At 44.5% G+C, this 24983-nt stretch overlaps 1 protein-coding gene across 2 annotated transcripts in view; it reads left to right on the plus strand.

Annotated features, from left to right (window-relative positions):
• The window catches only part of IPCEF1 (interaction protein for cytohesin exchange factors 1), a 108324-nt gene that overhangs the window by 10801 nt on the left and 72540 nt on the right, over positions 1 to 24983 (plus strand). The window contains exon 1 of one of the 2 annotated variants that reach the window (XM_034765363.1): positions 11339 to 11417. The exons of the other annotated variant lie outside the window; for it this stretch is intronic. The gene's annotated coding sequence lies outside the window, so the exon portion shown is untranslated. Of the gene's footprint in view, positions 1 to 11338; positions 11418 to 24983 lie in introns of those variants that run through there. 2 annotated transcript variants of the gene reach the window in all.

A 24983-nucleotide genomic window follows, 5' to 3' on the forward strand; every position in this document is an offset into this window, starting at 1 on the left:
ATTCACATTTTACATATGGGGAAACGGAGCACCAAGATGTCATGTGACTTGCCAAGTTCATGGAGTGAGAACAACTATACTGGGAATTTCCAGTGCTTCTGCCATTAGTCTAGCATGAGTGCATCTTCATTACCGGTAGCAATGGTGAAAGTGCCAGTGTAGAAATGGCAGAGGTTTTTATTTTTATGCAGGATGTCATCTAACACTAGTACCTTAATTTTCTCATATGCAAAGTGGGAATAATACAGTATGGAACCATATTTTAATGTTGCTTTGAGATCTCCAGTTTTAACACACAAGTGGTAGGCAGCACACTAGTGAAAAAGTTTGCTCCTTCTCAGCTCTGTCACTCCTGCTGTTGCTACCACTAGTGGAGTTTGCACCAATGGTAAATCAATGGTGAGAAAAGTGCTACTGTAAACAAGTGAATCAATGGCAAAATAGAGAGAACCCAGATGTCTTGATTCTTGGTGCTTAGATACTATAGTAAGGGGCACATTAAAAATAAATAAAGATCAATTCTAACCACTAGACCACGAGTCTAACATTAGCAGAGTATTTCTTGATCACTCTGTCTAGTGAACTGATCTTTAATAATGGAGAATGCAAATAAACTGGGAGTGGAGGAAGCACAGAAAAAAGAAAAAAAAAACAGAGAAGGAACTTGTGTCATTCTTTGCATGCTAGAACAGTATTTGCAATGCTCAAGAAAGCAATAAAGTGGAGGAGTAAAGTATAAAAAGAGGAACTGAAAAACATTGCTATTTGCAGTTTCAGCAGAAAGTGCTGACGAGAAATGACAAGTGAACAGTTTTGGAGGATGCCACCTGCTAATCCTGCTCTAACCAAGAATTTATCAGCATTTCCATTATAAAGCTTTCGTTTTGGGCATTCATTCATTTTGATCTGTACATTTTCACAAAGGGTTGCAACTTGGGTGTTAATTTGGCTTTGGCAGTCTCTCTCTCTCTCACTCTGTATATCATAGGACTGGAAGGGACCTTGGGAAGTCATCTAGTCCACTCCCCTGCACTCATGGCAGGAGTAAGCATTATCTAGACCGTCCCTGACAGGTGTCTAACTTGCTCTTAAAAATCTCCAATGATGGAGATTCCACAATCTCCTTAGGCAATTTATTCCAGTGCTTAACCACCCTGACAGTTAGGAAGTTTTTCCTAATGTCCACCCTAAACCTCCCTTGCTGCAATTTAAGCCCATTGCTTCTTGTCCTATCCTCAGCGGTCAAAAAGAACAATTCTTCTCCCTCCTCCTTGTAACAACCTTTTATGGACTTGAAAACTGTTATCATGTCTCCCCTCAGTCTTCTCTTTTCCAGACTAAAGAAACGCAATTTTTTCAACCTTCCCTCATAAGTCATGTTTTCTAGACCTTTATCATTTCTGTTGCTCTTCTCTGGACTTTCTCCAATTTGTCCAGATCTTTCCTGAAATATGGCACCCAGAACTGGACACACTACTCCAGCTGAGGCCTAATCAGTGCGGAGTAGAGTGGAAGAATTACTTCTCGTGTCTTGCTTACAACATTCCTGCTAATATGTGTCAGATGATGTTTGCTTTTTTTGCAACAGCATTACACTGTTGACTCATATTTAGCTTGTGATCCACTATGACCCCCATATCCCTTTCCGCAGTACTCCTTCCTAGGCAGTCATTTCCCATTTTGTACGTATGCAACTGATTGTTGCCTCCTCAGAGGATTACTTTTCATTTGTCCTTATTGAATTTCATCCTATTTTCTTCAGACCATTTCTCCAGTTTGTCCAGATCATTCTGAATTTTAATCCCATCCTCCAAAGCACCTGCAACCCCTCCTAGCGTGGCATCGTCCGCACACTTTGTAAGTGTGGTCTCTATGCCATTATCTAAATCAGTGGTTCTCAAAGTGTGGTTTGGGACCACAAAGTGGGTCACCATCCCATTTTAATGGGTTCGCTAGGGCTGGCTTAGACTTGCTGGGGCTGAAGCTGAAGCCCGAACCCTACTGCCCAAGGGCTTCAGCCTGGGGTGGAAGGTCTCAGGTTACAAGCCCCTAGTGAGGAGCTGAAGCCCTTTGGCTTTGGCCCTCCCACCCAGGGCAGCAGGGCTTGGGCGGGTTCAGGCTTTGGTCCCCCCCTCCTGGGGTTGTATAGTAATTTTTGTTGTCAGAAGGGGGTCGGTATGCAATAAAGTTTGAGAACCCCTGATCTAAATCATTGATGAAGATATTGAACATAACTGGACCCAGAACTGATCCCTGCGGGACCCCACTCATTATGCCCTTCCAGCATGACTGTGAACCACTGATAACTACTCTCTAGGAATGGTTTTCCAACCAGTTTTGCACCCATCTGATAGTAGCTCAATATAGGATGCATTTCCCTAGTTTGTTTATGAGAAGGTCATGTGAGACAGTATCAAAAGCTTTAATAAAGTCAAGATATACCACGCCTACTGCTTCCCCCCCTATACACAAGGCTTGTTACCCTGTCACAGAAAGCTATCAGGTTGGTTTGACACAATTTGTTCTTGACAAAACCATGCTTTTACTTCTCACCTTATTATTTTCTAGGTGTTTGCAAATTGACTGCTTAATGATTTGCTCTTTCTGGGTACAGAAGTTAAGTGACTGGTCTGTAATTCCCCAGGTTGTCTTTATTTTCCTTTTTATAGATGGGTACTATATTTGCCTTTTCCAGTCTTCTGGAATCTCTCCCGTCTTCAATGCTTTTTCAAAGATAGTTGCTAATGGCTCAAATATCTCCTCAGTCAGCTCCTTGAGTATTCTAGGATGCATTTCATCAGGCCCTGGTGACTTGAAGACATCTAGGCTTGTTTAAGTAATTTTTAACTTGTTCTTTCCCTATTTTAGCCTCTGCTCCTACCTCATTTTCACTGGCATTCACTATGTTAGACGTCCAATCACCACCAACCTTCTTGGTGAAAATCAAAATGAAGAAGTCATTAAGCACCGCTGCCATTTCCATATTTTCTGTTATTGTTTCCCTCCCCCCACCCCCAACTGAGTAATGGGCCCACTCTGTCCTTGGTCTTCCTCTTGCTTCTAATGTAATTGTAGAATGTTTTCTTGTTACCCTTTATGTCTCTAGCTAGTTTGATCTCATTTTGTGCCTTGGCCTTTCTAATGTTGTCCCTACATACTTGTGCTATTTGTTTATATTCAACCAGTGTAATTTGACCTAATTTCCACTTTTTGCAGGAGTCTTTTTTGATTTTTAGATCATTGAACATCTCCTGGCTAAGCCAGGATGGTCTCTTGCCATACTTCCTATCTTTCCTACGCAGTGGGATAGTTTCGCTCTTGTGCCCTTAATAATGTCTCTTTGAAAAACTGCCAACAGTCTTCAATTGTTTTTCCCCTTAGACTTGCTTCCCAGGGGATCTTACCTACTAATTCCCTGAGTTTTCTAAAGTCTGCCTTCTTGAAATCTGTTGTCTTTATTTTTCTGTTCTCCCTCCTACCATTCCTTAGAATAATGAACTTTAGCATTTCATGATCACTTTTACCCAAGCTGCCTTCCATTTTCAATTTCTCAACCAGATCCTCCCTATTAGTCAAAATCAAATCTAGAACAGCCTCTCTTCTACTAGCTTTCTCCACCTTCTGAAATAAAAAATCGTCTTCAATACATTCCAAGAACTTGTTGAATAATCTGTGCCCTGCTGTGTTATTTTTCCAACAGATGCCTGAGTAGTTGAAGTCCCTCATCACCACCAAGTCCTGTGCTTTGAATGATTTTGTTAGTTGTTTAAAAAAGCCGCATCCATCTCTTCTTCCTGGTAGATGGTCTGTATTAGACCCCCTAACATGTCATCACCCTTGTTTTTTACCCCTTTTATCCTTACCCAGAGACTTTAAACAAGTCTGTCTCCTATTTCCATCTCAACCTCAGTCCAAGTTTATACCTTTTTTAATATAAAAGGCAACACCTCCTTCCTTTTTCCCCTGCCTGTCCTTCCTGAGCAAGCTGTACCTTTCTATACCAATGTTCCAGTCATGTGTATTATTCCACCAAGTCTCTGTGATGCCAACTGTGTCATATTTGTGCTTATTTACTAGCATTTCAAATTCTTCCTGCTTCTTCCCCATACTTCTTGCATTATATATATTTAAAGCCACTATTTTAGAGCTTGGGATGCAAACATAAAACTTATACCATGTTACATCCCTGTTTTATTACTAATATAAAAATGGACTTTTTGTAAATTTAAAATTGACCATAATGGAGATGAGGCCTTGCATGTTAAAACATTCACATCATATTAACATTGAGAGGTGACTGATGTACATGGGGCCTGAACCAAAGACCACTGAAGTCAATAGACCTATATAGGTCAGGCCTATATAGAGTAATAATTGTTGATGGTTTAACTGCATATCCATATCAATGTAGTGGTTCTTGTTCTTTGTGTTACCGTTGGGCTGGTATCCCATTGTGCTAGGTGCTCTACAAATAAATAAAAACTGCTCCCTACCCCAGAAAGTTCCTGTCTCATTTTATGACAAGAAGAGCTGGTTGAAAAAATTATATGTAATTATTTGTTTTTTAAAAAATTCTCACCAAAAAGTTTTCATTTGAAATATTTTGTTGGAAGTTTTGTTTCCAATTTATTTGGCAGGAAAGTTTCTAAATGCAAATGTTCACTAGGAAATGCATTTGTTTTCCATTTCCAGTTTTTGAAAATGGAACACTTACATTTTTTTCTTGTACTTTGGGAGGGATAGGTATATGCTACAATGCGCCCATTTTTCATAATAAACAGTCTCAGTTCACCATCTGTCCAACCGTTATGTCCATACTGTGTTACTTTGGCTAGTCCAAAAAAGAGCTGTTACAACCTGTCATGTCAAAAAGAAGCATAAGCAGTTGCTATAGCTGTATTGTAATCGGTGGGGCTAATCCAGCAAGCAGTTTGTGGCAGAGTGATTTTCATTGTTTTTCTATGTGCAAAAGGCTCGCTGGATCAGGCTCTACTGGTATGATGAATAAATTGCCTGGGGAGGTTGTGGATTCTCCATCATTGGGGATTTTTAAGAGCAGGTTGGACAAACACCTATCAGGGATGGTCTAGAAGATAATACTTAGTCCTGCCATGAGTGCAGGGGACTGGACGGCCTCTTGAGGTCCCTTCCAGCCTTACGATTCTATAAGTTTGCACACTTGCCCACCTCCCCACATACATAGCCATCCATACCTTTACAGTTTCTTTAACTCCTTTAGAGTAGGCCTTCAGCTGAACCTGATGTGCTACTATCATTCTATTAAGCCTACTGTACATTAGAAAAAAATGCTGGCAGTGCTTAAAGTGGGGGTACAGTGGGGGGATGGGTCACAATGGGTTGCCAACCTGGCAAATATATATATATTTTTAATCAAGCCACGTCAGGGAAGGGGTCACTTTAAGCACTGCCTTCCCAAAGCCGAGCACCCAGATTATGATAGGCTCCCACTTTTTTCACAGCAGTTTGAGCCCCATTTGCCAGTATAACTATCCTCGTGAGTGCAGACACAGCTTATAGCAGCAAAAGAATGCTTTTTTTGGATGGTTTAACTTCATCTGTACTAGGGCTATTGTCAGTATAGAAATGTCCTTAAAAATAATCACACCCTTAATCAACATTACTGTACCAGCAGAAGTATCTAGTATAGACCTTGTTTTAGTGGAACATTCGGATGTAACTGGTAACACCAGCAAGCACAGCAGGTACCTACTGTATCTGGAATATTCAGTATCAATCACGGGTTATGGGGCTTTATACAAAGGTGGTGTCACACTCGGGTGTAAGCGGTGTGATCTCATGGTCAGAACAGGAGTCTGGCTGAGTAGTTGGAGCAGAATCAAAGTGCAGAGCCAGAGGCATGACCAGGGGAAAGCCAGGAGTCGGAGCCAGGAGTTCTAAGGAAGGTAGGGACTAGGGCTGGAGTGGGAGCAGGCATGGGTTGGAGCCAGGGCCAGTACAGGAAGCAGGTCTGGCACCGCTGCAGGCCGTGGAATGCATTGAGCAACCACTGTCCTGCTGTTGCTACAAGACTTAAATGGTGATCTATGGGCCCTTCTGTCTAATCAGGGAACACACTCACTCAGCGAGGGTTTATTGGGTCCAGCTGAGCTCATTGGTTTGGTAGGTGGCTGCACCTGGCGTCAGATGAATTCCTGACAGATGTCAAGGAAAATTGTCTACATAATTACTCATATGAAGATAAATTACTGCATGCTACTAATTACACAAACACATTACAGTTGTGTACATACAATAGACAGTATTTGAGTTAACGTGACTGGAGCTGCTGGAGTCTACTAAGTCAAAGGTGGTGGGAGGGGAAAAAGCAGCGATGTACGTTTATGAAATGAATAATTTGAAAAGATGCATTGAGATTTAGGATTCTGTTCACAAAATTTTAAACAATGCCTTGCCTAGTGCTGCTGTTGACCCAGTATTTTATTCTCAGCTAGATTCACCTACTACTACTTGTTTTCAAGTCATTTAATCAACCCTCTGTTCACTCTGGTGAGATTCTCTTTCGTCTCCCTCTCGTTCTGTTGTTGTCTTTTTAACCACTGCAATATATTGCCCTCACATGAAACATTTAATCTAAGCAGCGTCCAACACTTCATCACAAGTATGTATTAATGAAACCATCCAACGTTCTTCTGAAGTAGGTAATTATTATTTACACCCATTTTACAAATGGAGAAACTAAGGTGCAGAGACGGTCAGTTGTTTGCCCTAAATCACATGGTGAGTCAGTGGCAGAGTTGAGACTAGAACCTAGGAGTTATGTGGAGATAAACCTATCTCATAGAGCTGGAAGGGACCCTGAAAGGTCATCGAGTCCAGCCCCCTGCCTTCACTAGTAGGATCAAGTACTGATTTTGCCCCAGATCCCTAAGTGGCCCCCTCAAGGATGGAACTCACAACCCTGGGTTTAGCAGGCCAATGCTCAAACCACTGAACTATCCCCCTATTCTAACCAAAAGAATTCTGATTCCCTATTCTAACCAAAAGAAAATGAATTCCTCAAAATCTGTTGAGATTATATTTTCAAAGATAAGAACTGGCATTAATGGGAGTTGCACAGCCAAATCCCTCCCAATTGCTTTGAAATAATAATCCCGGGGGCTTGACTTGAACCCAGAAAGTAAGGAAAAGTAAAACTCAGGCTACAAATGTGTTTTTAAGTCCCACCATCCTCTTTGTATTGAAGTGTTGCTAGAGTTTTCAAACACTAGTTGATTTTTATGAGCTGCAAAACCACTTCACGCATCTAAGTAGAAACAACACAAACAAACAACGACTTTGTACATGACTCAGAATTTCCTGGCTTTGATGAGTAAAAGTAAAACCCTTTAGAATTATCTGAACATTGTGTGTGTTTGGGGGGGGGGGGGGGGGGGGGGGGGGGGGGGGGGAAGGAAGAAGTGAGGGTGGTGTATGGTTTTTAAATATAAATCTTAGATATGTGATGTGACTGTTTCCCTGTAGCAAGTGGGTGTGGCAAATCTGAATCATATTGGTTTGAAAACAGTTGCATCTTCTCATTTGTGGTATGTAGTGGTCGGCAGATATCAAACCGAGTGCAGAATCTGGGAAGCGTGCTGAGCAACTTTCCTTTAGTGGCTTTCTTGTTTCTTTATGCATAGCCACCAGTTATTAAATTGGATAGACAATCAGGACTGGATGGGAAGAATGGATGGACAGCTTGATTTTCCTTTCTGATGGGAGATACAGTGATTACCAGATTTTTGTGCTAAAAACTTATTTATCGAGCTTTCCTGACAAAGCATTTAAATAAAGTGTGTGTGTGTGTGTGTGTGTGTGTGTGTGTGTGTGTGTGCAGGGGGTTGGAGTCAGTTTTTTTTCCCTTGAGATATGTGTAATACGTTGTAATGTTAGTAGGATTTATTTTTTGCTGAGGGAAAATGGTTTTGATTCTTTTGGGGTTTGCATCATTCAGCAGAATCAAAACCACACATATTCAGTGCACAGAATCTATCCTCTGGCCCAGAAATGGGCTTTTATTTTGCATGACCATTTGAGTCTGGAAAACTATGCCTAAAGCTAACTTCCTATATTTGAGTTATTGCCTGTTAGACATGTGGGATGTAATATTTCTACTGGGAACTACTTTCTTCCTGAATGTCCCATACACAGTGATCCACCACATATCACAGGTATAATAATTCTGCTTCCATGCCAGCCTCTAGAGCTCTAGGTGTAGCACACAGTGGCTGTTGCCTTCATGCACCTTCCTGGGTTCAATCTTCTATTCCAGCTTCTGTGTTTGCAAGGAATCCCCTTCACGTCATCTTTACTTACACAAACTGCAATGCAAATCTCTAAGGAACTATCTATAAAAACACTCGGACTGCTGCCTGATCGCCAGAACTTAGGAGTCCACTTTCTTTATTATGTCCCTCATAATAATATTATGTCCCTCCTTTAGGAACATAGGAATTGCCAGACTAGAGCAGACCCGAGGTCCACTTAGTCCAGTATGCTATCTCTGACTGTGGCCAGCACGAGATGCTTCATAGGAAGACGGTGGTGCTAGAACTAAGGGTACTGGGGGTGCTGCTTGAAGTAGTAATAACAACCCAAATACATGGTTTCCATCATCAGCACCCACACTATAAACATTGTTCTAGCACCCCTGGAGGAAGGTGTCAGAACCTTGCAGAAGGCCAATATAGAATAATCTGCTTCCTAAGTCAGGTCTCACCCTGGTCTCTTATAGTTAGTTTGATTTAAACCCTGAAGCATAAGGTTTAATATTTCTTCCACTTTATGTCATTAACTATAAGCCTGGGTATTCTTCATATCCCTCTAGACACCCAGTCTCTTTAAAACATGTTATGTGTTTGGCCTCAATGACTTCTGTGGCAGTGAGTTCCACAGGCTACACAATGTGTGAAAAAGTATTTCCTTTTTCAATTTTGAATTTGCCACCTTTTAATTTAATTGAACAGTCTGCGTTCTTGTGTTACAAGGCAGGGAAAACAGACTTTCCTAATCTACCTTCCCTAGACCAGTTGCTGTTTTATCGTGTCCCCTCTTATTCATCGCCTTTATAAGATTAAAAATCCCAATCTTTTCAATCTCTTTTCATATGAGAGTTTTTTCCAGGCCCTGGATCATTCCTGTGACTCTTCTCTTGAACTCTCTCTAGTTCTGCAGTATCCTTTTAGAAACAGGGTGACCGGTACTGCTCACAGTATTCCACAGGAGGTCACACCTTCAGTTTCTATAAGGGCATTGTAATATTACCTGTATTATTCCCCATGCCATTTCTTGGGCATCCTAACATTTTATTGGGACTTGTAATTGCAGCGGCACATTGTGCAGAGGGCCTTCACTGAGCTGTCTAATATGACACCCAGGTTCCTCTTTTGAGTGGATACTTTCATGGCTCAGTTGGTACAGATTACTCTGCTGAATACCCTTCAGATATTTAAAATGGTAATGTAGAGCCAGATATGCACACACTTACCCTAGTCTTCATATGTACCCTCAAAATTATACAGTGGAAAGAAGATGTAAATAGACTTTGTTGTCTGGAAAGTCACTAGTACCGTAGATAGCTAGGGACTTCAGAAAATGAAAAGCTTCTGATTTTAATGTCCACCTCTGTTTCAAGTTTTATTTCTCCCTGGAGTCAGGTAGGGGACTCAAACTGACTAGTCATAGAGGGATTGGAACCTTTGTCAATATAGGATAAAAATATAACAAATAAACTAATAAATACAACTGCTTCTGATTAAAAAATATTAGTACCTAATAACGCTTAACTAGAACATTCCCAATCAGAAAATTCCAGTGATGCTTCACAAACAGTACAAACTTTCAAACACAGATGACTTCATCTATCATGGAGATGTGGCACAAGAACAACTAAATATTTAATAATAAAGCATATTTTTACTCTGTTTAAAAAAGTAACCTTGGTGCTGAATTTACATACAGACGTGTAGACTTTAAGGCCAGAAGGGACAATCATGATCACTTAGTCTGATCTCCTGCGCATCGCAGGCCACAGAACCTCCTCACTCACTCCTAAAATAGACCCATAATCTCTGGCTGAGTTATTGACATCCACAGATCTTGATTTCAAGTCTTCAAGTTATACCATTTGCTCTAGGTCAAACCAGCAAGTGAAGATGCCCACACTGCAGAGGAAGGTGAAAAAACCCTAATGTCTCTGCCAATCTGACCCAGGGAAAATTCCTTCCTGACCCCAAATGTGGTGATCAGATAGACCCTGAGCATGTGGGCAAGATCCACCAGCCAGACACCTGAGAAAGAGTTCTCTGTAGTAACTCAGAGCCCTCTCTGTCTACTGCCCATCTCTGGCAGTTGGAGATATTTGCTAATAGCAGAAGTCCTCTATTTAAAGAAAATCTGACATGGGCAGCAGCAATGTAAACTTTTGCCTTATTAACCCGTCTCAACCTTGGCATAGGCCTAGTCTGAGCATATGTCTGGCATAGGCCTAGTTTGCACTTGGAATTTATACCATATATCCATGTTGGTTAGGAGTGTGACTTTTTACCAATACAGTTATACCAGTACAAACCCTAGTTCAGATGAATTGTAATGGTGTAAAGGTACCTTACACTGCTCTAGTTATTCCCCTTCCCATACATGATTAATTATCCTTTATGCCAATATAACAGTGTCCACATGGACATGCTTTAACAATGCCAATATATTTAAAGTGGTACAATCTCCCCAGTGTGGTTGAGGCTTTAGAATGACTGCCACTACAGTGTGAAATGAGTCGTTCATTTTTGTGGTCATTAAATCCTGGGCCTCTCCTTAATTGCCAAAAAGCGTGATAATCTGTAATACGGTCTTTCTGGCCAGGTCAAAGCAAACCCAAATTTAATTTGTCTTTTGAATGGTCTACAAATGACATCAATAGTGTCAATGATGCCAGTAGTCAAAACAATAAATGTGCGGTGCAGTAAAACAAACCCAAGAAGAAGCTAACCACAGTAATATGGAGCACTGAAAGCCCCAAATCCCAAAATTTAAACCAAGACGGTTGGAAAGTTTCATTTAATTTCTGCTCCCCCTCTCCCCCCTTGTCATTCTACACTTTTGGATTACAGGACTAGATGTGCAGGAATACCTTGAGAGAACTTGTTCATGAAATATCCATCCCAATTTTGCAGGCCCAGCTAGCATGGTCCTGGTTGGCATGGCATTCAGCAGTTGCTATGTCAACTGATTTACCACTTTTAGTTTGCATAGCTATGACTTTTCAAAGACACACCAGTTTCCTCTTGGGCAACTTCAGCATTGCAACTAATTTGAGTAAGAATTTCCTCTCCATTTTGAGATGTATAGGAGTTGGCAGGGCAAGTGTGTGGCTGGTCACAGGAATTCCTAGCTGGTGGGTATGTAACTTTTAATCCATTCCTCCTAAATTGGATGCTTTCTTGTCTTTGCTGAATAACTATCATGGTATTGAATTTTCACTTCCTTTCAAATGTAATTACACTTATAAAATAAAGGAAGCTGTTCACATAGGCACATAAGCTGTTCACATAGGCACATAGCATAAAGGTCTGCTTAAAACAGATGTGTTACTTCCTTTTTTCCTTTGGTTAAACAAAGGAAATGGATTATTCTGAAATATTTTTTTTAAATGAATGTATTTCTACTTTGTAAAAGATCCCACTGATTATCTCTAAGCTGCATCAGAGGTCAGTGTGAGAGCCTCATTTTGGTTACTTCGCTGAAATATGATGTATGTGAAGATGAGTATTTGATAGTTAAGTAAACAGAAACTGCTAAATCAATTTTAGTTTCTCAGAGAAAAATGTGTGAGTCTCATAACATGTTATGTGGATTTATGGTGCTATATAAACAATGGGATTTAATCTGCTGTAGCAATAGAACTAAGTAAAGTGGTTTTCTATTTTTTTTAAGAAGGAAGGAATATGTGAATCTTTCATCTTTTTGCTCATAAAAATGTGTGTGGCGGTGGGGGGTGGGCGGTGGTGGTATGCAAAATGACAGGCATGTATTATGTGAGCTTTCTCACTCAGCTAAGACTTTAACAGTCACTCTCGTATTGTTCAAATCCTGGGTTTCTCTGTGAATAGGTTATTCCAGATTACAAAACACTGGGTCTAAACCTAATACCAATTCCCCTAAACTGAACTCAGACCTATTTAAGGTTCAGACAAGTAGCCTTTCCAAGCATCTCTGACTCCCAACAGGTGCCCTTTGGGCGGTATGATAGTCTCTCTCTCTGTGCTTGGTTGAATTTAAATCCTAATGTACCCCTTGCTAATATATTATTTTATTTCAGCTAACAAATCTGAATATAGTTATCGAGTATTTGTTATTTTCAGTGTTGGAGCTGTGTTGGTTCCAGGATATTAGAGAGACAAGGTGAGTGAGGTAATATCAGTTATTGACCTTTCCCAGACCTGAAGAAGAGTTCTGTGTAGCTCGAAAGCTTGTTTCTTTGATAGAATCATAGAACTGGAAGGGACCCCATCTAGTCCAGTCCCCTGCACTAAAGGCAGGACTGAGTATTATCTAGACCATCCCTGACAGGTGTTTGTCTAACCTGCTCTTAAAAATCCCCAATGATGGAGATTCCACAACCTCCCTAGGCAATTTATTCCAGTGCTTAACCGTCAGTCAGGAAGTTTCTTCTAATGTCCAACCTAAACCTTTCTTGCTGCAATTTAAGCCCATTGCTTCTTGACCTATCCTCAGAGGTTAAGAAGAATAATTTTTCTCTCTCTTCCTTGTAACAACCTTTTATGTACTTGAAAACTGTTATCATGTCCCCTCTCAGTCTTCTCTTCTCCAGACTAAAGAAATCCAATTTTTTCAACCTTCCCTCATAGGTCATGTTTTCTAGACCTTTAATCATTTCTATTACTCTTCTCTGGACTTTCTTCAATTTGTCCAGATCTTTCCTGAAATGTGGCGCCCGGAACTGGACACAATACTCTAGTTGAGGCCTAATCAGCGCGGAGTAGAATGGAAGAATTACTTCTTGTGTCTTGCTTACCACACTCCTGCTAATACATCCCAGAATGATGTTCACTTTTTTTGCAACAGCATTACACTGTTGACTCTTATTTAGTTTGTGATCCACTATGACTCCCAGATCCCTTTCCACAGTACTCCTTCCTAGGCAGTCATTTCCCATTTTGTATGTGTGCAACTGATTGTTCCTTCCTCAGTGGATTACTTTTCATTTGTTCTTATTGAATTTCATCCTATTTTCTTCAGACCATTTTTTCTATTTGTCCAGATGATTTTGAATTTTAATCCTATCCTCCAAAGCACTTGAAACCCCTCCCAGCTTGGTATCGTCTGCAAACGTTATAAGTGTACTCTCTATTCCATTATCTATATCATTGATGAAGATATTGAGCAGAACTGGACCCAGAACCCATCCCTGCGAGACCCCACTTGTTATGCCCTTCCAGCATGACTCTGAACCACTGATAACTACTCTCTAGGAACAATTTTCCAACCAGTTATGCACCCACCTTATAGTAGCCCCATCTAGTTTGTATTTCCCTAGTTTGTTTATGAAGTTGATCCAATGAAAGATAGTATCTCACCCACCTTGTCTCTCTAAGGATTTGGTAGTCTTTCAGTGATGCCAGTGTTTTACAATTCAGCATTTAGAGCAAGCTTCTTTTAGGTATCTCTTAATATAGTGAGAAATGTTTTGGTAACTTCCATTGAGTGCTATCACTTCTGTTCTTTTCCCAGTCTTTCAAGTTCTGTAGCTTCCTAGAGAAATTTAGTGCACTCTGGGAGTAGTAAATATTCCTTCTATGCCATTCATTACATAGGCCTTCTAGCCACATTCCTGCATGTACCTTGATCAGGTAGAAGTCCTACAGTACAAGAAAATCTATTTCCATATGTCTGAATTCAGTGATGTGTGGACATTCCTCTTTTAACTGTGTTTTCATTATGACTTTGTCCAGGTTGTTCACTCTCTCTCTTTTCTTTTTGGAAATGGGATGGCAATCTCTTAGTCCTAAGAGAAAGAGTGGGGTGTGCACATTCTGTTTGCAGCTTCTGTGTTCTTTATGAATGTGGTACTGCCTTTTTCATTGGAGAGAGAGAGAGAGGTGAAATTACACATATTAGTGGAGTAATTGTTAGTTCTTCATGCACAAGCTGCTCTCCAATTGTCCTGATAACTGTGGCACACTTCTGATTTTTATGGAGCTCTCTTGCATCCGGCAAGCAGGGCTTACAGGGCATGAAGATTGTTTCTTTCACCAACAGAAGTTGGTCCAGTAGAAGATTACCTTACTCACCTTGTCTCTCTAATATTCTGAGACCAACATGGCTGCAACTACGCTGCAAAGGACTTTAAGGTGTTGTTAAATGACTCTCAGGGTGGGTGCAATGTTTTGATGTTGCAGTTCAGCATGGTGTGCTTGCTTGTGTGTTGCACTGCTGAGTTTTATACTGTTCCCCATCCCGTTGAAGGTACCTCTGAGGCCGCTAGGGGAGACAGTGAGACAGTATGGGCTTCTGGTAAAGTCTCTGTTTTTATGGTTTCTGTGCCCAGCTAAAATAACAGGGCCGTGGATGGGAATGAATTGGCTGGGGTTCAACCAGGATGAAAGAGGTGGTAATAGTGGCTGGAGGGAACTATCCAGGGAGGGAGATGTGGTTTGCTCCCATGGTTAAAGGATGGGGAATATGGAGCCTTTTGTTAGCAAGTTTGCAGAATGGGAGGTCCTGATGGATCTTCAGCTGCTACTGGATTCCAGCATAGCAGGAGAAGCCAAGAACACTGCACCTTTGAGATTTGGCTGGGTGGGTGCACCTCTTTTTTTCTGATATGCAAATTGATGCAGTTGTCCAGGCCTTTGTCACTGTCAGGTATAGTTATTTTACAAAGCTGTGCACGGGGCTGGCCTTGAAGGCCACTCAGACTTCTGATAGTGCATGTACTATGATTAGCAAAACTGGAGAAAGAGGCCTGGCTGCTGCATCACTTAATGCTAATGAAACCAGTCTGAATGTCGTTCCATGATGAGATAATATTACGTATAACTTTTATCATCATCATCATCATCTCTTTTTTCCAATGCCAAAGTTGAGGTAGGACCGAGGTTATGAGCAGATTCCATCTTGCTCATTTTGTTAGTTTTTTGGCTTACGTAACTAAGTACTTGGGTTGCACCACGAGGAGGTTGGAGTGGCACTTTGGATTTGTGGCCTGGTCTGATCCAGTTGCCATGTAAAGTACTACGGCAGGGGTGGCCAACCTGAGCCTGAGGAGGAGCCAGAATTTACCAATGTACATTGCCAAACAGCCACAGTAATACATCAGCAGCCTCCCAGCAGCTCCCCCCACCCGCTTTCAGCGTCTCCCACCCACTAGCAGCCCTGCAAATCAGTGCCTCCCCCTCCCTCCCAGCACCTCCTGATCAGCTGTTTCGTGGCGGGCCGGAGGCTCTGGCGGGGGGAAGGGGAGGAGTGAGGGAATGGCAGTCTCAGGGAAGGGGTGGAGTGGGGGCAGGGCCCGTGGCAGAGGCAGGGGTTGAGCAGTGAGCATTCCTGGCACATTGAAAAGTTGGCACCTGTAGCTCCAGCCCCGGAGTCGGTGCCTATACAAGGAGCCACATATTAACTTCTGAAGGGCTGCATGTGGCTCTGGAGCCACAGGTTGGCCACCCGTGTCTATGGGGTTGTAGTACCTGCCAAGGTTTGACTTGCTAGCAGGAAATACACTCACTCTTTTTACAGTCCCCATTTTTTGCACCTCGGCTTACCTCTCTGAGGCAGCATAGACCAGAGTTCTGTCTTTACAACTTTTTTAGAGAAGTGTTAAACAGAGTTAAACCTCAGAGCCATGAAATGCAAAACTCTAAATGTAAGTGTTGTTAATAGCTGTCACACAGCCTCAAAGAGAGAGTACCATTCAAGTTCTTACTGACAAACATGTAGTACAAACACAGATATTTGCAAACAGTATCAGGAATACTTTTGAATAACTTCTTAAAAATATCTATCAGGCAGTAATAGGGTGACCAGATGTCCCGATTTTATAGGGACAGTCCCGATTTTTCTTTTTTCTTATATAGGGTCCTATTACCCCCCACCCCCGTCTCGATTTTTCACACTTGCTGTCTGGTCACCCTAGGCAGTAAACTTGTTGGTGTTCCTTATATACACTTCCCCACTTTGTTGCTGTTACACCTGGAATAAGGTTGGAATAAGGTTTCAATAGATCAGTTACAATTTGGGGCTTGTCTACACAGGCAAGTCGCAGGAAAGTTAATGAGAAATAGCTAAGGTGTGAATTTAAAGTGCAAAGCTATTCTGCACTAACTCCTCATGTGAGCACTCTTATTCCTCACTAAAGCTACGTCTGCACTACAGAGCATGTGCCATCATAGACCCCCTGTGTAGGTGCCACCTATGCTGACAGTTTTTCTGTCAATGTTGGAACACCACCTCCCTGAACGACAGTAGCTACATCCATGGAAGTGCTTTTCTGTCAACACAGCTGCATCTACATTAGGATTGTTGTCAGCATAGTTATGTTGGTTGGCATCTGTTTGGGTTTTTTTCAACCCTTGATTGCTATAGCTATGCTGATATAACTTTTAAGTGTAGCCCAAATCAAAGACCACACTTTACTCCTGAGTGAGAGCATCCATACAGGTGTTTGTGGAGCCAGAGGGTGTTAAATGTGCTTCAACTCACACTTGATTTCACACCTTAATTGATTCACTTTAACTTTTCTGAGGCTATGGCTAGACTGGCGCTTTACAGCGCTGCAACTTTCTCGCTCGGGGTGTGAAAAAACACCCCCCTGAGTGCAGCAAGTTACAGCGCTGTAAAGCGCCAGTGTAAATAGTGCCCCAGCGCTGGGAGCGCGGCAAGTTAATCCCCTCGTGGAGGTGGAGTACCTGCAGCGCTGGGAAAGCTCTCTCCCAGTGCTGGCACGCAACCACACTCGCACTTCAAAGCGCTGAAGTGTTTTGCGTGTAGCCACGGCCTGAGTGTCACCGTGTAGATGTGCCCCAAGAGTGCCTTTGTGTTGTTTAGGGGATGGCTACGCTTGCAGATGTAGAACGCTGTGAGTTAAACCAGCCTTTGGAGACCACAGTAGGGAAAGCGCTGCAGTGTGTCCACACTGTCAGATTCAACCGCACTGGCGTGGCCACATTAGCAGCTCTTGCAATGGCCACAGAGAGCAGTGCATTGCGGTAGCTATCCTAGCATGAAAGTGGCTGCAACGTGCTTTTCAAATGGGGGGGTGAGGTGGGGTGGAGTGTGACAGGGAGTGTGTTGTGTGTTTGTGTGGGGGAGAGAGTGGGTTTTTGGGGGGCTGAGAGCATGTCAACATGCTGTCTTGTAAGTTCAGACAACAGCAGACCCCCCCTTATCCTCCTGCCGCCTCTCTCACACAGCATTCCACAGTAATGGTTGCTTTGTCTCAGAGCAGATAAGCAGCCGGATGTCAGAAACGGAGCTTTCAAAGAGCATATCGGCATGCCTGCGGAGATTCCAAAAGAATGACAAGAGAGGCCACTTGACTTAAGGGGATTATGGGATGTTTCCGAAGGCTGATCAAAACTCAGCAATGCAACACCTTGTTCACACTGACACTGGGGCTCAGCCGAGGTGCAGCAAGCATTATGCTTCTCGTAGAGGTGGATTACCAGGAGTGCTCCAGCTGCAGAGTCCAGGCGCTCTATGTGCCTTGCCAGTGTGGACGGGGAGTGAGCTAGGTTGCCCGGGGCTGCTTTAATGTGCTCTAACTCGCAAGTGTAGCCATGCCCTTAGATTAGTCCACTTTGGAAGTGGATTAAGCTCACAAAGGCACTCTTAGGCCTTGGCTACACTTGGGACTGCGAAGCGCGAGTGTAGTCGCGCCGCCAACGCTGCGAGAGAGCTCTCGCAACGTTGTATGTGCTCCACCTCTCCGAGGGGAATAGCTTGCAGTGCTGCAAGGGAGTGTGCAGCGCTGCAGGCACTGATTACACTGGTGCTTTACAGCGCTGTACTCGCTGCACTCAGGGGGGTGTTTTTTCACATCCCTGAGCGCAGCAAGTTGCAGCGCTGTACACCGCCAGTGTAGACAAGGCCTTAGGCTTGGTCCACAATTAGAAATTATGTCACCATAGCTATGTCAGTTGGGGCTATGAAAAAAACACACACACCCCAGCCAGCATAGCTATGCCAGCCCCTCCCCCCCCATCCCCAAGTGTAGACGGAGCTATGCCAATAGAGTGCATCTGTTGACATAGCTAATGTTGTTTGGGGAGGTATTCCTACACTGTCAGAAAAACTCCTTGTGTTGGTATGGGTTGTGATTACAGTAGGGGGCTGTGCTACATAGGCTCCAGTAGTATAGGCGTAGCCTCTGTTTGCTGTTGGATTAAGTTACTGCAGTTTAAGGGTATGTCTACAGTACGAAATTAGGTCGAATTTATAGAAGCCGGTTTTATAGAAATCGGTTGTATACAGCCGATTGTATGTGTCCCCACATAAAATGCTCTACGTGCATTAAGTCTGCTGACCACGTCCACAGTACCGAGGCTATCGTTGACTTCCGGAGCGTTGCACTATGGGTAGCTATCCCACAGTTCCCGCAGTCTCCGCCGCCCATTGGAATTCTGGGTTGAGATCCCAATGCCTGAATGATGCAAAACAGTGTCGCAGGGGGTTCTGGGTACATGTCGTCAGGCCCCTCCCCCTCCGTCAGAGCAACGGCAGACAATCGATTTACGCCTTTTTACCTGGGTTACCTGTGCAGACAAAATACCACACCAACCATGGAGCCCACTCAGCTCAGCTCAGCTCACCGTCACCATATGTCATCTGGGTGCCGGCAGACGTGGTACTGCATTGCTACACAGCAGCAGCTAATTGCCTTTTGGCAGTAGACAGTGCAGTATGACTGGTAGCCTTCATCGGCAATCTGGGTGCTGGCAGACATGGGGCTGGCAGACGTGGGGCTGCATTGCTACACAGCAGCAGCCCCTTGCCTTTTGGTAGAAGATGGTATATTACGACTGGTATCCGTCGTCATCGTACTGCCTTTCCAATGACGATGATGGCTATCAGTTGTAGCATGCTATTTTCTGCAAAGCGCCCAGTATTTTCTGCTAAGCACCCAGAAGATGCCGAGGGCTATCAGTCATGCTGCACTGTCGTCTGCCAGCTTAAGATGTAAAAAATAGATTTGTTCTGTATTCATTTGCTTCCCCCCCCCCTCCGTGAAATCAACGGTGTGCTAAACCCAGGGTTTTGAGTTCAGTCTTTGGGGGGCCCATTCTGTGTGACAGTTATTTGTTTGTGTTTCTCCCTGATGCACAGCCACCTTTGTTGATTTTAATTCTCTGTACCTGTACGCCATGTCATCACTCGCCCCACCCTCCCTCCCTCCGTCCATCAGATACTAGTTTCGCGCCTTTTTTCAGACCAGACGCCATAGCACTGGGATCATGGAGCCCGCTCAGATCACCGTGGCAATTATGAGCACTATGAACACCACGCGCATTGTCCTGGAGTATATGCAGAGCCAGGACATGCCAAAGCAAAACCAGGACCAGCTGATGAGGCGATTGCAGCGAGGCAATGAGAGTGATGAGGAAATTGACATGGCCACAGCCCTCACACAAGGTACGGGCCCCAGCAATGTGCAAATCATGGTGTTACTGGGGCAGGTTCATGCCGTGGAACGCCGATTCTGGGCCCGGGAAACAAGCACAGACTGGTGGGACCGCATCGTGTTGCAGGTGTGGGACGATTCCCAGTGGCTGCGAAACTTTCGCATGCGTAAGGGCACTTTCATGGAAGTTTGTGACTTGCTTTCCCCTGCCCTGTAGCGCCAGAATACCAGAATGAGAGCAGCCCTCACAGTTGAGAAGCGAGTGGCGATAGCCCTGTGGAAGCTTGCAACGCCAGACAGCTACCAGTCAGTCGGGAATCAATTTGGAGTGAGCAAATCTACTGTGAGGGCTGCTGTGATCCAAGCTGACAGGGCAATGAAAGACCTGGTGATATCAAGGGTAGTGACTCTGGGAAATGTGCAGGCCATAGTGGATGGCTTTGCTGCAATAGGATTCCCAAACTGTGGTGGGGCGATAGATAGAACCCATATCCCTATCTTGTCACCGGAGCACCAAGCCACTGAGTTTTGTGACTGGCCAGGCTACAGTGAAAACTTCTGTTTGTTTCTCCTTGATGAACCCTCCGCCCCCCCAACCCAGTTCACTCTACTTCCCTGTAAACCAACCATCCCACCCTCCGCTCCCCACTTCGAACACCGCTTACAGAGGCAATAAAGTCATTGTTACTTCACATTCATGCATTCTTTATTAATTCATCACACAACTAGGGGGATAATTGCCAAGGTAGCCTGAAAGGGGTGGGTAAGTAGGGAAGGAAAAGGACACACTGCAGTTTAAAACTTTAAAACTTTAACACTTATTGAAGCCTTCCGATGCTCGGGCAATTATCTGGGGTGGAGTGACTGGGTGGCTGGAGGATAACAAAGAGAGATAAGGAGTGGATGTTGTCTGCATGCCAGCAAACACCGGGACCATAGGCTGCCATGCTTTGTTATGCAATGAGTCCAGACTATGTGCTACTGGCCTGGCATGGTAAAGTGTCCTACCATATCATTTGGGGGAGGAATAGCTCAGTGGTTTGAGCATTGGCCTGCTAAACCCAGGGTTATGAGTTCAATCCTTGAGGAGGCCACTTGGGGATCTGGGGCAAAATCAGTACTTGGTCCTGCTAGTGAAGGCAGGGGGCTGGACTCGATGACCTTTCAGGGTCCCTTCCAGTTCTAGGAGATGGGATATCTCCTTTAATTTCTAAATTTCATGGCGGACGGGATAAGGCAGCCCTCCCCAGAAACCTTTTGCAAAGGCTTTGGGAGTACATGAAGGAGAGCTTTCTGGAGATGTCCCTGGAGGATTTCCGCTCCATCCCCATACACGTTAACAGACTTTTCCAGTAGCTGTACTGGCCGCGATTGCCAGGGCAAATTAATCATTAAATACGCTTGCTTTTAAACCATGTGTGATATCTACAAAGGTACACTCACCAAAGATCCCTTGTGTGACCTCAGAGTCTGGGAGCACGCCTTGGGTGAGTTCGGGGGTTACCGGTTCCAGGTCCAGGGTCATAAACATATCCTGGCTGTTGGGGAAACCGGTTTCTCCTCTTCCTTGCTGCTGTGAGCTATCTACATTATCTTCATCCTCATCTTCCTCGTACACCGAACCCGCTTCACTGTGTGTTTCTCCATTGAAGGAGTCAAAGCACACGGTTGGGGTAGTGGTGGCTGCACCCCCTAGAACGGCATGCAGCTCCGCGTAGAAGCGGCATGTTTGCGGCTCTGCCCCAGACCTTCCGTTTGCATCTCTGGCTTTGTGGTAGGCTTGTCTTAGCTCCTTAATTTTCACGCGGCACTGCCGTGCATCCCTATTATGGCCTCTGTCCTTCATGGCCTTTGAGACCTTTTCTAATATTTTGCCATTTCGTTTACTGCTACGGAGTTCAGCTAGCACTGATTCGTCTCCCCATATGGCGAGCAGATCCCGTACCTCCCGTTCTGTCCATGCTGGAGCTCTTTTGTGATCCTGGGACTCCATCATGGTTACCTGTGCTGATGAGCTCTGCATGGTCACCTGTGCTCTCCACGCTGGGCAAACAGGAAATGAAATTCAAAAGTTCGTGGGGCTTTTCCTGTCTACCTGGTCAGTGCATCTGAGTTGAGAGTGCTGTCCAGAGCGGTCACAATGAAGCACTGTGGGATAGCTCCCGGAGGCCAATAACGTCGAATTCCGACCACACTATCCCAAATCCGACCCACAAAGGCCAATTTTAGTGCTAATCCCCTCGTCGGAGGTGGAGTAAAGAAACCGGTTTAAAGGGCCCTTTAAATCGAAAGAAAGGGTTCGTTGTGTGGACGTGTCCAGGCTTAATTCGATTTAACCCTGCTAAAGTCAACCTAAACACGTAGTGTAGACCAGGGCTGAGTTAAAGCCTGTTACCACCAGCTCTCGCTTGGGAGTACAGTGATCTTAGGCCGGGTCTACACTACGAGTTTAGGTCGAATTTAGCATCCCTTGTGATCCACCAGGGCTTGCAGCAGCATTGAAAAGTATCCCTTGCGGTTTATGTACTCGGTGGCTTGGTGCTCCGGTGACAAGATAGGGATATGGGTTCTGTCTATCGTCCCACCACAGTTTGGGAATCCCATTGCAGCAAAGCCATCCACTATGGCCTGCACGTTTCCCAGAGTCACTACCCTGGATATCACCAGGTCTTTCATTGCCCTGTCAGCTTGGATCACAGCAGCCCTCACAGTAGATTTGCTTACTCCAAATTGATTCCCGACTGACCGGTAGCTGTCTGGCGTTGCAAGCTTCCACAGAGCTATCGCCACTCGCTTCTCAACTGTGAGGGCTGCTCTCATTCTGATATTCTGGCGCTTCAGGGCAGGGGAAAGCAAGTCACAATCTTCCATGAAAGTGCCCTTACGCATGCGAAAGTTTCGCAGCCACTGGGAATCGTCCCACACCTGCAACACGATGCGGTCCCACCAGTCTGTGCTTGTTTCCCGGGCCCAGAATCGGCGTTCCATGGCATGAACCTGCCCCAGTAACACCATGATTTGCACATTGCTGGGGCCCGTACCTTGTGTGAGGGCTGTGGCCATGTCAATTTCCTCATCACTCTCATTGCCTCGCTGCAATCGCCTCATCAGCTGGTCCTGGTTTTGCTTTGGCATGTTCTGGCTCTGCATATACTCCAGGACAATGCACGTGGTGTTCATAGTGCTCATAATTGCCACGGTGATCTGAGCGGGCTCCATGATCTCAGTGCTATGGCGTCTGGTCTGAAAAAAGGCGCGAAACTGATGGAGGGAGGGAGGGGCGAGTGACGACATGGCGTACAGGTACAGGGAATTAAAATCAACAAAGGTGGCTGTGCATCATGGAGAAACACAAACAACTGTCACACAGAATGCCCCCCCCCCCAAGATTGAACTCAAAACCCTGGGTTTAGCAGGCCGTTGATTTCACGGAGGGAGGGGGAAGCAAATAAATACATCTATTTTTTACATCTTAAGCTGGCAGCCGACGGTGCAGCATGACTGATAGCCCTCGGCATCTTCTGGGTGCTTGGCAGAAGATACTGTACTACGACTGCTAGCCATCATCGTCAAGATGGTTCAATAGGACTGCCAGCAGGACTGAGTGTCCAGGAGACAAAGCATGTCTGCCCAGGTGCCTCTGATTGAACTGGAATACGACGATGACAGATATCAATCTTAGTACACCATCTACTGCCAAAAGGCAAGGGGCTGCTGCTGTGTAGCAATGCAGCCCCATGTCTGCCAGCCCCACGTCTGCCAGCACCCAGATCGCCGATGAAGGCTAACAGTCATACTGCACCGTCTACTGCCAAAAGGCAATTAGCTGCTGCTGTGTAGCAATGCAGTCCCACGTCTGCCGGCACCCAGATGACATATGGTGACGCTGAGCTGAGCTGAGCTGAGTGGGCTCCATGCTTGCAGTGATATGTTGTCTGCACAGGTAACCCAGGTAAAAAGGCGCAAATCGATTGTCTGCCATTGCTCTGATGGAGGGGGAGGGGCCTGACGGCATGTACCCAGAACCCCCCGCGACACTGTTTTGCATCATTCAGGCATTGGGATCTCAACCCAGAATTCCAATGGGCGGCAGAGACTGCAGTAACTGTGGGATAGCTACCCACAGTGCAACGCTCCGGAAGTTGACGCTAGCCTCGGTACTGTGGACGCGGTCCGCTGGCTTCATGCACGTAGAGCATTTTATGTGGGGACACACACAATCAGCTGTATAAAACCGATATCTATAAAACCGGCTTCTATAAATTCGACCTCATTTTGTAGTGTAGACATACCCTCAGGCACATTCACATCACACCTTCAGCTGAGTCACCTTAACTTCCCTGCCTGTCCCTGTGTAGGTAAGCCCTTAGTGTAGAATAAGAGTATCCACATAGGGAGCCAGTGAGCTAATGTGGATAGCTATTTGGCAAGAACAATTCTGCATGAGCTGTTCTGGGACTTTTCCCTGTGTAAACAAGACCTTATGTAGTACATTCCTCTACACACATTCTGCTCTAACTAGAGCTGGGTGAATAATTGATTTTTTTGGTTTGGCCAGCTCTTGCTTCAACAGATATGATTTAGATTTGTGAGATGTGCATACGCAAGGACAAAATTTGTTCCTCAGTTGTGGTGTTTGTCATGTGCCTTTTAATTTTCCTAAATATGTCTTCACTATTTAAAAGCAGGTTTGAGGCCATGCGTTATAGCAGCCCTACCTCAGGAAGACTGGCTTTTTGCCCTTATTGAATAGGAACCTGGTTTTCTGCAAGTGCACTTACAGCTTTCTGTGATCTTTTAACTGTCTTCAGTCAGACCCAGGCATCATCACTGGTCACAAGGCACTGATTCAGTTATGGTAGGGTACTAGTGCCAACCAAAGACTGGTCTTAGATGAGCTACATCCAAAACATTAAATAATAGTAATAATAATACCTAGTAGGTCGCAAAGCACTGCACAACTTGTAATGTATTTATCTTCACAACATTTCTGTGAGGTAGGAAAGTGCTGTTAAGCCCATTTTGCAGATAGTTTCTCTGTGCTGCAGTCTCCTAAGTCTACATAGCAACTAGACACCCGTGGCTGGTATGGGCCAGCTGACTCGGGCTCGGGCTGCAGGGTTGTTTCACTGCAGTGTAGACTTCTGGGCTCGAGCTGGTACCCTCCCAGCTCGCATGGTCCTAGAGCCCGGGCTCCAGCCTGAGCCTGGAAATTTACATTGCAATGAAACAGCCCCACAGGCCAAGTGTGCTGGCACGAGCCAGCTGTAGTTTTTTTCATTGCAGTGTAGACATAGCCTGTGTCACTTGCCCAAGTAACTTACCATTA

The sequence above is a fragment of the Trachemys scripta genome, chromosome 3 (assembly GCF_013100865.1).
Source record: "Trachemys scripta elegans isolate TJP31775 chromosome 3, CAS_Tse_1.0, whole genome shotgun sequence".
Classification (NCBI taxonomy): domain Eukaryota; kingdom Metazoa; phylum Chordata; order Testudines; family Emydidae; genus Trachemys; species Trachemys scripta.